Here is a 7,802-nt window from a genome sequence, read left to right as displayed (position 1 = left end):
CAAAATAGATTGAGATAATGCAACAACAGGGTTCATTTTAGGAAACACTTAAATAAAATCATGTTTACAAGGGCACGATAAGCACTCTATGGATGACACTGTATGGACTAGTTTTACTATAAAAGGTGTTTACTAAGAAGAGATAAGTAGTCAGACAAAATAGATTATGATAATGCAACACCAGGATTCGTTTTACGATACAATCTATGAACTGGTTTGACGATAAAAGGGCATTTACTAAGGGGCAATAAGCATTCAGACAAAACAGATTTCGAGAATGCAACTCTAGTATTGGTTTTACGATACATTAAAATAAAATCGTGTTTACAAGGATGAGATAAGCACTTGGAAACATTAAATGAGACAACACTGTATAGACTAGTTTTATGATAAAAAGGTGTTTACTAAAAAGCGACAAGCAATTGGACAAAAAAAATCATGCTATAACACAACTGTAGGATTTGTTTTACGATACACTCAAATAAAATCGTGTTTACATGGACGTGATAAGAACTCAAACAAATTAAGTGCGACAACGACATGGTCTAGACTAGTTTTATGATAAAGAGGCATTTACTAAGAACAGATAACTAGTTGGACAAAACAGATTGTGATAATGCAACTGCATGACTCGTTTACGATACATTGAAATAAAGTTGTGTTTAATAAGAGCACTCTATGGACTGATTTGATGATAAAAGGACATTCACTAAGAGCTGATAAGCATTTGGACAAAACAAATTTGTGATAATGCAATTGTAATATTGGTTTTATGATATTTTAAAATAACAATTGTGTTTCAAGGACACAATGAGCACTTGGAAATATTAAATGCGACAACAACACTATGTGAAAGGGTTTTATAATAAAAAACCATTTACTAAGAGGCATTAAGCAGTCGAAAATTATAGGATTTGTTTTATAAGGACACAAAAAGCACTCAAAAAAATTAAATGCGACAATGACACGATATGGGCATGTTTTATGATAAAAAGGCATTTACTAAGAGACAATAATCAATCAAGCAAAACAGTCTGTGATCACACAGCTGCAGGATTCGTCTTACAATATAGTATGAAAATCATGTCTACAAGTACGCGATAAGGATTAAGAAGAATTAAATGTGATAACGACATTCTATGGATTGGTTTTATGATAAAAAGAAGTTTACTAAGAAGCGATTAGCAGTCAGACAAAATGGATTGCGATAATGCAACTACAAGATTCATTTTACGAAACACTTATATAAAATCGTGTTTACAAGGACATGACAAGCACTCAGAAAAGAAATATGAAATGAACTCACTATAGACTAGTTTGATGATAAAAGGATGTTTATTAAAAGGTGATAAGCATTGGGACAAAACAAATTGTGAAAATGTAACTACAGTATTGGTTTGTGATACACTCAAACAAAATCGTGTTTACAAGGACACAATAAGCACTTGGAACAATTAAATGTGACAACGACACTGTATGGATAGGTTTTACGATAAAAAAACATTTACTAAGAGGCAATACGTTGTCAGACAAAAAATCATGCAATAACACAAATGCAAGATTTGTTTTATGATAGTCAAATAAAATCATGTTTACAATGCTGCGATAAGCACTAAAAAACATGCGATAACACAACTTTATCGTTCATTTTATGATACACTCAAGTAAAATTGTATTTAGAAGGACACACTATGCATTCAGAAAAATTAAATGCGACAACACTGTATGGACTAATTTTATGATAACATGCCATCAATAAGAGGCAATAAGCAATTGAAAAAAACAGTCACACAAAACAGATTGTGATAACACAACTGTATAATTCGTTTTACATTACACTCAAATAAAATTGTGTCTACAAGGATGCAATGGACACAAAAAATCATGTGATAATGCAGCTACAGGATTCATTTTATGAAGCACTCAAGTAAAATCATATTTACATGGATGTAGTAAGCACTCAAAAAAAGGTGTTTACTAAGAGGCAATGAGTAGTTGGACTAAACAGATTGCGAAAAGGCAACTACATAATGCATTTTACGATACATTCAAACGAAACCATGTTTATTGAGAAGCAACAGGCAGTCACACAAAATAGATTGTGATAACGCAACTATAGGATTCATTTTTCGATATACTCAAATAAAATTGTGTTTACAAGGATGCAATAAACACAAAAAATCATTTACTATGAGGTGATGAGCAGTAAGCACTCAGAAAAAAGAGCATTTACTATGAGGTGATGAGCAGTTCCACTAAATAGATTGCAAAAACACAACTACAGATTGCATTTTACACTATACTCAAACGAAAGTGTGTTTACAAGGATACGATAAGCACTCAAAAAAATTAAATATGACAACGACATTTTATGGATTGGTTTGATGATAAAAAGGGCATTTACAAAGAGGCAATAAGCATTCGAACAGAATAGATTGTGATAACGCAACTGCAGTATTGGTCTTACAATACACTTAAATAAAATAGTGTTTATAGGGATGTGATAAGCACTTGAAAAAATTAAATGCGACAACTACTTTGTATGGACTGTTTTACAATAAAAAGGCATTTGCTAAGAGCGATAAGCAGTTAGACAAAAAATTCATGCGACAATGCAAATGCAGTATTCATTTCATGATACACTCAAATAAAATCATGTGGATGCGATAAGCACTAAGAAACGTGTGACAATGCAACTTCATGACTCGTTTTATGATGCACCCAAGTAAAATTGTGTTTACAGTAAGAGGCAGTACGCATTTGGCAAAATTAAATGCAATGACATTGTATAGACTGATTTTATGATAAGAAGGCCTTTACTAAGAGGTAATAAGTAGTCAAACAAAACAAATTGCAATAACGTAAATACATTATTCCTTTTACAATACATACAAAATCATGTTTACAAGACGTGATAAGCTCTAAAAAAAACCACATGTGACAACGACATTGTATGAATCGATTTTACTATAAAAAAGAGTTTACTAAGAGGTGATATGAAATCATACAAAATTGATTGCAATAATATAACTGCATGAATCATTTTACGAAACACTCAAATAAATTCATGTTTACAAGGAAGTGATAAACACATAAAATCATGCGATAATGCAACTACAAGACCATTTTGTGAAACACTCAAGTAAAATCATATTTACATGGACACAGTAAACACTCAAAAAAAATAAATGTCACTATGACACTAAATGGAATGGTTTTACAATAAAAAGGTGTTTACTAATGGGCGATAAGTAGTCAGACAAAACAAATTGCAATAATGAAAATGCAAGGCTCATTTCACTATATACTCAAATAAAATCATGTTCGCAGGGATGCAATAAATACAATAAATCATGTGATAATGTAGCTACAGGATTCATTTTACGGTACAATCAACTGAAATGGTGTTTACAAGGGCGCGATAAGTAATAAAAAAAATTAAATGCGACAACAACACTCAATGGAGTGGTTTTGCAATAAAAAGGCATTACAAAGTCGCGTTAAGCTGTCCGACAAAACAGATTATGATAAAACAACTATAGGGTTCATTTACGATACACTCAAACAAAACCGTGTTTACAAAGATGAGATATGCACATAAAATCATACGACAATGCAACTATAGTATTTGTTTTATGATACACTCAAGAAAAATTGTGTTTACATGGATATGAAACACTCAGAAAAATTAAATGCAACTACGACATTGTATGGATTGATTTTATGATAAAAAGGTATTTACTAAGAGGCGATAAACAATCAGATAAAAAAAATTGCGAGAACACAACTACAAGATTCATTTTAGGATACACCCAAATGGAATCTTGTTTACGAGGCAATAAGAAATAAAAAAAAATTAAATGTGACAATGACACTATATGGATTGGATTTTCGAAAAGGTGTTTATGAAGAGGTGAAAAATCATTAGACAAAAACTCATGTGATAACATAGCTGTAGGATTCATTTTATGATAAACACAAGCGAAATCATGTTTACAAAGATGTGATAAGTACTAAAAATTATGCGATAACACAACTACAGAACTCATTTTATGATACACTCAAATAAAATCATATTTTTAAGGACGCGATTGACACTAAAAAAAAAAAAAACTTAAATGGGACAATGACAATGTATGGACTAGTTTTATGATAAAAATGTGTTTACTAAGGGGCAATAAGCTGTTTGACAACAGATTGCAATCAGGCAACTTTAAGATTCATTTTGTGAAACACTCAAATGAAACTGTGTTTACGAAGATGCGATAAGCACTAAAAATAGTGTGATAAATTAACTTGACGAATCATTTTATGATACACTCAGGAAAAATAATCTTTGCAAAGACACGATAAGTACTCGAAAAATTAAATCGACAATGACACTGTATTGACTATTTTTATGATAAAAAGGTCTTATCAAGAGGCGATAAGTAGTCAGATAAAATAGATTGTGATAACAGAAAATTTTTTTCACGATACACTAAAATAAAATCATGCTTACAAGGATGTGTTAAACACAAAAAAACGTGTGATAATGCAGTTGTAGGACTCGCTTTACGATACACTTTTGTAAAATCATGTTTACAAGGACACGTAAGCACTCAAAAAAATTAAATGTGACTACGACACTATGTGGACTAGCTTTATGATAAAAAGTTGTTTACTAAGAGGCGATAAATAGTTAGACAAAAAATTGTGCAACAATGCTGCAAGATTCGTTTTAGGATTCACTCAAATAATATCTTGTTTACAAGGACGTGGTAAGCATTAAAAAAATTACATTTGACAATGATACCGTGTGGAATGGTTTTACAATAAAAAGGCATTTTACTAAGAGGAGGTAAGCAGTCAAACAAAAAATCATGTGATAACAAAACTGCAAGATTTGTTTCATAATACATTCAAATGAAATCGTGTTTACAAGGCCACGATCAGCCCTAAAAATCATGTGATAACATAGCAAGCTTTATGATTCGTTTTATGATACACTCAAGCAAAATCATGTTTACAAGATGTGATATAAACTTTAAATGTGATTAACCTTCATTTTTTTGGTTTTACGATAACGCAACTGGATAATTCATTTTATGATACACACAAACAAAATCAATTTAACAAGGACATGATAACCATTTAAAAAAACTGAATGTAACAACGACACTGTATGGAATGGTTATATGATAAAAAGGCATTTACTACAAGGCAATAAAGAGTTAGACAAAACAGATTGTGATAAGCAACTGCAGGATTCATTTTACAATATATTCAAGTATGATCATGTTTACATGGATGCGATAAGCACTCAAAAATTTTAAATGCAACAACAACATTCTATGCACTGGTTATACGGAAAAAAAGGCATTTGCTAAGCAACGATTAGCGGTCAGACAATACAAATTGCAATTACCCAATAGCATGATTTGTTTTATGATAAACTCAAATAAAATCTTGTTTATAAGGACACGATAAACACAAAAATCGTGTGATAGCACAACTGTAGGATTTGTTTTATAATACACTGAAGTAAAATCATGTTTAGAAGGACATGATATGGACTTGTTTTATGATAAAAAGACATTTACTAGGAGGTGCTAAGTAGTCAGACAAATCAGATTGCAGTAACACAACTACAAGTTTCATTTCATGATACACTAAAATAAAATCATGTTTATAAGGATGTGATAAGCACAAAAAATCATGTAATAACACAACTATAGGATTCAATTTATGATACACTCAAGTAAAGTTGTGATTATAAGGATGCAATATGCTCTCAAAAAAATTAATTGTGACAACGACACCATATGGACTAGTTTTACGATGTAAAAGTGTTTACTAAGTGGCGATAAGCAGTCGAACAAAACAGATGAAATAACACCAATGTAGGATCTGTTTTATGATACACTTAAATAAAATCATGTTTACAAGGATGTGACAAGCACTCGCAAAAATTAAATGCAACAATGACACTATATGGACTAGATTTACGATAAAAAGACATTTATTGAGAGGTCATAAGCAGTCAGACAAAAAAATGTGTGATAATGCAACTATAGGATTCGTTTTACAATACACACAAATAAACTTATGCTTACAAGGAGGGTATAAGCACAAAAACCTATATGTTAATGCAACTACATGATTCGTTTTATGATACACTCAAGTAAAATCATATTTACAAGGGCGTGATAAGCATTCAGAAAAATTATATGCAACAACGACAAGGTACGAACTAGTGTTACGATAAAAAGGTATTGACAAAGACGTTATAAGCAGCCAGGCAAAATAGATTGACGTGATGCAACTGCAGGATTCGATTTACGATACATTCAAATAAAATCATGTTTACAAGACATAGAAAAACACTCAAGAGAATTAAATGCGACAACTACAATATATGGACCGGTTTCATGATGAAAAGGCATTTACTAAGAGGTGAAAAGTACTCAGACAAAACTTTTTACGATAACGAGACTACATGATTCATTTTACGATACACTCAAATAAAATTCTGCATACAAAGATGCGATAAACATTCAAAAAAATTAAATGTGACAACAACACTTCGTGGATTAGTTGTACGATGAAAAGGCATTCACAAGAGGCGATAAGCAGTCAAGCAAAACAGATTGAAATGATGCAACTCTAGGATTCATTGTACAAAACACTCAAATAAAATTGTTTTTGAGTGGTTATTATGTCTTAGTAAGCACGATTTTATTTAAGTGTATCCTAAAATGAATCTTGTAGTCATATTATCACAATCTGTTTTGCCTGATTGCTTATTGCTTCTTAGTAAACACCATAGTCCATACAATGTTGTCGGATTTAATTTTTTTGGGTGCTTATTGTGTCTCTGTAAACATGAATTAATTTGAGTGCATCCTAAAACAAATCCTACAGTTGTGTTATCGCAATCCATTTTGTTTGACTGTTTATTGCCTCTTAGTAAATGCCTTTTTTCATCAAACTTGTCCTTACTGTGTTGTTGTGGAATTTAATTTTTTCGAGTGCTTATCTAGTCTTTATAAACATGTTTTTGTTTGAGTTTATCGTAAAACAAATCCTGTAATTGCATTATTGCAATATGTTTTGTGTGACTAATGATCACCTCTTAGTAAGTGTTTTTTTTTTTCATAAAACCAGTCCATCTGAGTCAATATGTTTTGTCTGACTAATGATCACCTCTTAGTAAGGGTTTTTTTTTTCATAAAACCAGTCCATCTAAGTCATTGTCGCATTCATATTTTTTAGTGCTTATCATGTCCTATTAAACACAATTTTGTTTGAGTGTATCGTAAAACGAATGTTGCAGTTGTGTTATCGCACAATTTTTTTCTGACTGCTTATCACCTCCTAGTAAACCAAACATGAAGTTGCTTATCACATGATGTTTTGTCTGATTGTATGAAACTAATCCGTATAGCATTGCAGTTTCATTTATTTTTTCTTAGTCCTTATCATGTCCTTATAAACACGATTTTATTTGATTGTATCTTGAAATGATTGTTGTAGTCGTGTTATCACAATATGTTTTGTGTGACTGCTTATTACCTCTTAATAAACACCCCTTTTAACGTAAAACCAGTCCATGTAGTGTCATTGTCGCATTTATTTTTTTTAGTGCTAATTGCATCCTCTAAAACAAGATTTATTTGATTGCATCCTAAAATGAATCTTGCAGTTGAATTATCATAATCTGTTTTGTCTGAAAGCTTATCACCTTTTAATAAATGCATTTTTATCATAAAACCAATAAATTAATGTTGTCACATTTAATTTTTTCGAGTGCTTTTTTGCAT

This window comes from Nymphaea colorata, chromosome 6, assembly GCF_008831285.2.
Source record: "Nymphaea colorata isolate Beijing-Zhang1983 chromosome 6, ASM883128v2, whole genome shotgun sequence".
In the NCBI taxonomy this organism is placed as follows: Eukaryota; Viridiplantae; Streptophyta; class Magnoliopsida; order Nymphaeales; family Nymphaeaceae; genus Nymphaea; species Nymphaea colorata.
Note: the sequence above shows the minus strand (reverse complement) of the source record.